Raw genomic sequence first — 7,124 nt, forward strand, 5'->3', positions numbered from 1 at the left:
AAATTGGCTGTCCAAGATGATTTGGTGTTAAATGAACAAAATTAAGGCTTCCCTGGTGGCTCAGAGGTTAAAGCTTCTGCCTGCAATGCGGGAGACCCGGGTTCAATCCCTGGGTTGGGAAGATCCCCTGGAGAAGGAAATGCCAACCCACTCCAGTATTCTTGCCTGGGCAATCCCGTAGATGCAGGAGCCTGGTGGCCTACAGTCCACGGGGTCGCAGAGAGTCGGACACGACGGAGCGACTTCACTTTCACTTTCAAACAAAATTAAGTCTATGCAGCAGTCTTCTCTTCCTCTGCGGTGGGTTTCTTTTCTGTGGACTTCTCTTCAGCCACTGGTTTCTTGGCCCTTGTGGCCTTTTTTCCCACTAAAGGCTTCTTCGACATCTTATCACCGACAGCTGTCTTTGTTTCCCACCACAGACTTCTTGCCCGAACCCCCTTCTCATCTGATTTCACTTGTAGTGCCGCTGCTGCCCTATCCATCTGGATTTTGTGGCTCTTGGCCTGTCCAAGAATGGTGTTCTGGTGCATGGTCTTTGCATATGGGTTGAGCTTCAACACGATTCTCAGGTTTTCCAGTGGAATTTTCCTTCAGGGCTCTGTGATGAATCTTCTTGCATGGTGCTTGGAGCTCTCTTTGGATTTCTGGGCTTTTCAAGATCCCGCTGAGGTCTGTATTGAGCATCTTGTGCCCGGGGAGGTTATAGTTTCTCTTGCGGGAGGCTGCTTGATGCCAAGTGCCATAGAGCTCACCTAAGTTCGGAAGGCCCTTTCGGTCCAAATGCAGAAATGTCCCACGTGACCACCAGGAGCAAGTTTCAAAATGTTCAGCTTGCTTCTATTAAGCAGAGTAATTCCAGGGATGTTTCTGAAGGCCTTGATGGTACCATTGTCCTCGTTACAGATGAGGGTCCCCTGGGCCGGATGTGTCGATGATTTCTCATTTTGCCTTTGCCAGCTCTCATTTGCTGAAAGGCATCGACCTTTCTGATATCATTCCAGGCCTTAAGTTTCTTCAGAAGCAAAATAACTTCCTTGGTCTTCTTGTGGCCTTCAACTGTATCTTGGACCAGCAAAGGGAGCTCAGGAACTTCCTCTGGACGATGACCTTCAGACACGACTGGCACTGGAAAGGCTGAGGCAGCCAGGGCAGAGCAGATGGCATATCGCTGCTGCGTCGGACTCACTCAACGGTGCCAGCATTGCCAGGACTTGGTGGGTGCGAACATGCGCCCCACACAACACATATTTCCAGAAGCACCCTGGCCAGAATGGTGAGTCCCATCCCCTCGAACCTTGGGAATTTGAGCCACAGCTCTGCCGGTACCCCAAGCCTCTGCATGGGTTTGATGACCTGCTAATTCACTGAAAGCGTAGGGCTGTCTGCTGTTTCTCCGCAAGTTGGTGTGAACACAGTTAACAATATCTGGTCAAATGGGAGCCTTGAGCACAGCAGGCACAGCGACCTTTTTGCCAGATGACTCCCACTTTTAGGAGCACACATGCCAACAGTAGGGAGGGGGCAGGCCATGCTCCTCTCCTGTTTTCCTTGATTTCTTTGCATTGCTCACTTGAGAAGCTTTCTTATCTCCCCTTGCTGCTCTCTGGAAATCTGCGTTGAGTTGTGTATATCTTTCCCTTCTCCTCTGCCTTTTGCCTCTCTTCTTTCCTCAGCTATTTGTAAAGCCTCCTTGGACAACCACTGTGCCTTGCATTTCTTATTCTTTGGAATAGTTTTATCACTACCTTATGTACAGTGTTATGAACCTCTGTCCCTAGTTCTTCAGGCATTCTGTCCACCAGATCTATTCCCTTGAATCTATTTGTCACCTCCATTGTATAATCGTAAGGGATTTGATTTAGGTCATACCTGAATGGTCTAGCCACTTTCTTTAATTTAAGCCTGAATTTTGCTATAAGGAACTCATAAGCTGAGCCACAGTCAGCTCCAGGTCTTGCATGCTGATTGTGTAGAGCTTCTCCAACTTTGGCTGCAAAGAATAGAATCAGTCTGATTTCAGTGTTGACCGTGTGTAGAGTTGTCTCTTGTTACTGTATTTATCTATTCTTTTTCAAATTCTAACTATCACAGCGAATTTCTTTTATCAGCACTTATATACACTTTCAACAATGTGCAGTTTTGTACTTTATTCTTTTTCCCTCCATTGTTTGATTATATTTATTCAAGTGGAATTTTGTGTCTCCTGAACCAATAATGCTGAAGAAGCTGAAGTTGAATGGTTCTATGAAGACCTACAAGACCTTTTAGAACTAACACCCAAAAAAGATGTCCTTTTCATTATAGGGGACTGGAATGCAAAAGTAGGAAGTCAAGAAACACCTGGAGTAACAGGCAAATTTGGCCTTGGAATACGGAATGAAGCAGGGCAAAGACTAATAGAGTTTTGCCAAGAAAACGCACTGGTCATAACAAACACCCTCTTCCAACAACACAAGAGAAGACTCTACACATGGACATCACCAGATGGTCAACACCGAAATCAGATTGACTATATTCTTTGCAGCCAAAGATGGAGAAGCTCTAGACAGTCAGGAAAAACAAGACCAGGAGCTGACTGCAGCTCAGACCATGAACTTTTTATTGCCAAATTCAGACTTAAATTGAAGAAAGTAGGGAAAATCACTAGACTATTCAGGCATGACCTAAATCAAATCCCTTATGATTATACAGTGGAAGTGAGAAATAGATTTAAGGGCCTAGATCTGATAGATAGAGTGCCTAATGAACTATGGAATGAGGTTCGTGACATTGTACAGGAGACAGGGATCAAGACCATCCCCATGGAAAAGAAATGCAAAAAAGCAAAATGGCTGTCTGGGGAGGCCTTACAAATAGCTGTGAAAATAAGAGAAGCGAAAAGCAAAGGAGAAAAGGAAAGATATAAGCATCTGAATGCAGAGTTCCAAAGAATAGCAAGAAGAGATAAGAAAGCCTTCTTCAGCGATCAATGCAAAGAAATAGAAGAAAACAATAGAATGGGAAAGACTAGAGATCTCTTCAAGAAAATCAGAGATACCAAAGGAACATTTCATGCAAAGATGAGCTCGATAAAGGACAGAAATGGTATGGACCTAACAGAAGCAGAAGATATTAAGAAGAGATGGCAAGAATACACAGAAGAACTGTACAAAAAAGATCTTCATGACCCAGATAATCACAATGGTGTGATCACTGACCTAGAGCCAGACATCCTGGAATGTGGAGTCAAGTAGGCCTTAGAAAGCATTACTATGAACAAAGCTAGTGGAGGTGATAGAATTCCAGTTGAGCTATTCCAAATCCTGAAAGATGATGCTGTGAAAGTGCTGCACTCAATATGCCAGCACATTTGGAAAACTCAGCAGTGGCCACAGGACTGGAAAAGGTCAGTTTTCATTCCAATCCCAAAGAAAGGCAATGCCAAAGAATGCTCAAACTACCACACAATTGCACTCATCTCACATGCTAGTAAAGTAATGCTCAAAATTCTCCAAGCCAGGCTTCAGCAATATGTGAACTGTGAACTACCTGATGTTCAAGCTGGTTTTAGAAAAGGCAGAGGAACCAGAGATCAAATTGCCAACATCCACTGGATCATGGAAAAAGCAAGAGAGTTCCAGAAAAACATCTATTTCTGCTTTATTGACTATGCCAAAGCCTTTGACTGTGTGGATCACAACAAACTGTGGAAAATTCTGAAAGAGATGGGAATACCAGACCACCTGATCTGCCTCTTGAGAAATTTGTATGCAGGTCAGGAAGCAACAGTTAGAACTGGACATGGAACAACAGACTGGTTCCAAATAGGAAAAGGAGTATGTCAAGGCTGTATATCGTCACCCTGTTTATTTAACTTATATGCAGAGTACATCATGAGAAACGTTGGACTGGAAGAAACACAAGCTGGAATCAAGATTGCCGGGAGTAGTATCAATAACCTCAGATATGCAGATGACACCAGCCTTATGGCAGAAAGTGAAGAAGAACTAAAGAGCCTCTTGATGAAAGTGAAAGTAGAGAGTGGAAAAGTTGGCTTAAAGCTCAACATTCAGAAAAAGAAGATCATGGCATCTGGTCCCATCACTTCATGGGAAATAGATGGGGAAACAGTGGAAACAGTGTCAGACTTTATTTTTCTGGGCTCCAAAATCACTGCAGATGGTGACGGCAGCCATGAAATTAAAAGATGCTTACTCCTTGGAAGGAAAGTTATGACCAACCTAGATAGCATATTCAAAAGCAGAGACATGACTTTGCCAACAAAGTTTCATCTAGTCAAGGCTATGGTTTTTCCTGTGGTCATGTATGGATGTGAGAGTTGGACTGTGAAGAAGGCTGAGCGCTGAAGAATTGATGCTTTTGAACCGTGGTGTTGGAGAAGACTCTTGAGAGTCCCTTGGACTGCAAGGAGATCCAACCAGTCCATTCTGAAGGAGATCAGCCCTGGGATTTCTTTGGAAGGAATGCTGCTAAAGCTGAAACTGCAGTACTTTGGCCACCTCATGTGAAGAGTTGTCTCATTGGAGAAGACTCTGATGCTGGGAGGGATTGGGGGCAGGAGGAGAAGGGGACGACAGAGGATGAGATGGCTGGATGGCATCACTGACTCGATGGATGTGAGTCAGTGAACTCCGGGAGTTGGTGATGGACAGGGAGGCCTGGCGTGCTGCGATTCACGGGGTCGCAAAGAGTAGGACACGACTGAGTGACTGATCTGATGTGATCTGATCTGAAGCTTTGAGAATTTAAAAATCATCATTGAAAACATTTTTCCACCCGAGGTTACAACCCTTTTCTCCAGAGGCAGCTCACTGGATCAGAGAACCAACCCCTCCCCTTTACACTTGAACTGAGGGTCAGTGACCCCCTGAAGAACTCCATCCTGGCTAATTCATCTTCCTTTGCTGATTTCTCTGAACCCTGCAGCCAACTTTGGGAAGACACCTTCATTAAACACCCCTAATTTAATTTTTGGAGACGTGCTGTTCACATCAGCATCCTTACCAACATAGTCACTGGTGCCTGAAGTGTGGGAGGCAATTGGAATTTCAAAAGGGGACCCTGGGATTGTGTGCTCATGCCTGGCTTGAATCGATTATCTCCTCATGGTGAGAAAATGGCTTTGAACAGAATGGGCTGAGCCTATGAGAAAGGTACATTGGACACCGAGTGGGGGGAGTGTGGTGTCAGCTTACTATATTTTCAATGAGGAATGCGGGAAACATGACAAGTCAAGGAAGGGATAAAAAAGACCTTGTTTCATTCATTCTCAGTGAGCCGCCTTAGCGATTCCTTAGGAACGTCTGGCCTTGAGGAAAGACTCCAGTACTTTGAGTCAGAAAAAGAGAGTTCTGATTCCATTTCTTCTAATAATTTACTCTCTGACCTTGGGAAATTAGTCTTGCACTTTGAATGGCACATGATTCTACATGAATGCAAGTTATTTCTATTCTTATATTTCTCTCTCTCTCTTTTTCATTACTACCTAACTTAGAAAGTATCTCTTTCTCTGAGTTTCCTTAGACGTATTTTGAAAGCTCTGTATTATGACTTGTGGGAAACAACGCTATTACAGAACAAGAAACTACTGGAAATGCCATGATTTTCTCTGCTGGAGATGGTAGAACTTGGCACGCTAGTGCTGATGGAATTAGATCTGAGAAGCCAGCAAGATTTTACACTCTTGACAAGATGAGTTAGGTCCAGCCTTGGCCATGTTACCCGCTGAGAGACGGTCTTCACCGGCTCAAGGGGAGAGAGGCCCAGGGGCAGATGTGACTGGCTTAGCTGGGTTTGCATGTGGCTCGGGGGTGGTTTGGGGAGGGAGTGATGCTAGGGACGGGATAGGGGAAGCTCTCCCCCGCCCCATGCACCCCACTGCCTGGACTGGGGCTCCGCTGAGGCTTGGTGCCTCTCCTGCCCTCTTCCTGGCCTCCCTTCCTGTGGCCCTCCCTCCTCTCCTCCATCTCTTCTTCTCTCCTTTCCACGTTCTTTCCCACCCTTTGTCCTCTCTTTGCTCCTCCTTCCCTTCACCTCCATCCTGGTTCTGCTGCCCGCAGCTCACGCCCTGCTCCTGACCACACAGCAGCCTGAAAACCCTGACTCCCCCTTGCAGAACCAAAGCCGAAGTGGCACGTTCCCAACCCAGAAGGTCAGGGGTGTACAGGGCAGTCACCTTTGATTTCTGTAAGTGCAGCCAAGAAGAACGCCCAGTTTAAAGCTGGTTCACAGCGTCCACACGCATAGTTCTCTGGCAGAAAGACTGATGTGTCTATGTGTCCTTAACTGTTCTTCAGACCAGGGCACAGTAAAAGTGGGGTAGCGGGGGATAAATTACAGGATGGGCGAAAATATACACAGGACCTCTGCGATTTTGTCTGAATCAAAGGCTGGCTTCTAATCAATATAATGTATTTTTTTATTATTAAATAGCCCATTATAATATAATAGAGCAATAAATACTGATAAAAGTGTTCCCAGTGAGCAATTCCTTTTGGAATAATGACTATTTGATTATAGAATGATTTGGCTTTTAATTTACACCAGCACTTAATGTGTTCCTCTTAATATTCTCCCAGTGCTGAGTGGAGTCCAGTCACAGGAAGTAATGAACGTGCGCTGCTGGGAACTTCATTAAGGAGCAGCTCCGGTGTGGGGGCCACTCTGAGTCCTGTGGTCCATGCGCTTCCAGATCAATCCAGAGAGAGACTTGCTGTGGTGTTGCTGCTGGGGCCCAGCCAGGGCCCAGGGGACGGAGTGCCACGTGCTTCTGCTCACCTTTAACTTTCTTTATCTGTGGACTCTGGATAACATAATACCTGGGCATTTGGTCATTCAAAAGACCTTCTTTAAGAGCCTTCTACGTACCACACATACATTAAGCAGTATTTAAGGGCAGTGTTGAAAGAAAACAAACAATAAACCAATCATAAAACAAGAATCCTAAAGGTGAGGGAACAATGCAAAGAAATAGAAGAAAACAATAGAATGGGAAAGACTAGACATCTCTTCAAGAAAATTGAAGATACCAAGCGAATATTTCATGCAAGGATGGGCACAATAAAGGACAGAAACAGTAAGGACCTAACCGAAGAAGAAATTAAGAAGAGGTGGCAAGAATA

The 7,124-nt window shown here is 45.0% G+C and overlaps 1 pseudogene; it reads right to left on the reverse strand.

Moving 5' to 3' along the window:
* Window positions 1-202: 202 nt before the first annotated feature.
* Window positions 203-1,631, reverse strand: LOC789764 (large ribosomal subunit protein uL4-like; annotated as a pseudogene).
* Window positions 1,632-7,124: the final 5,493 nt, after the last annotated feature.

Source organism: Bos taurus, chromosome 4 (assembly GCF_002263795.3).
Source record: "Bos taurus isolate L1 Dominette 01449 registration number 42190680 breed Hereford chromosome 4, ARS-UCD2.0, whole genome shotgun sequence".
Classification (NCBI taxonomy): domain Eukaryota; kingdom Metazoa; phylum Chordata; class Mammalia; order Artiodactyla; family Bovidae; genus Bos; species Bos taurus.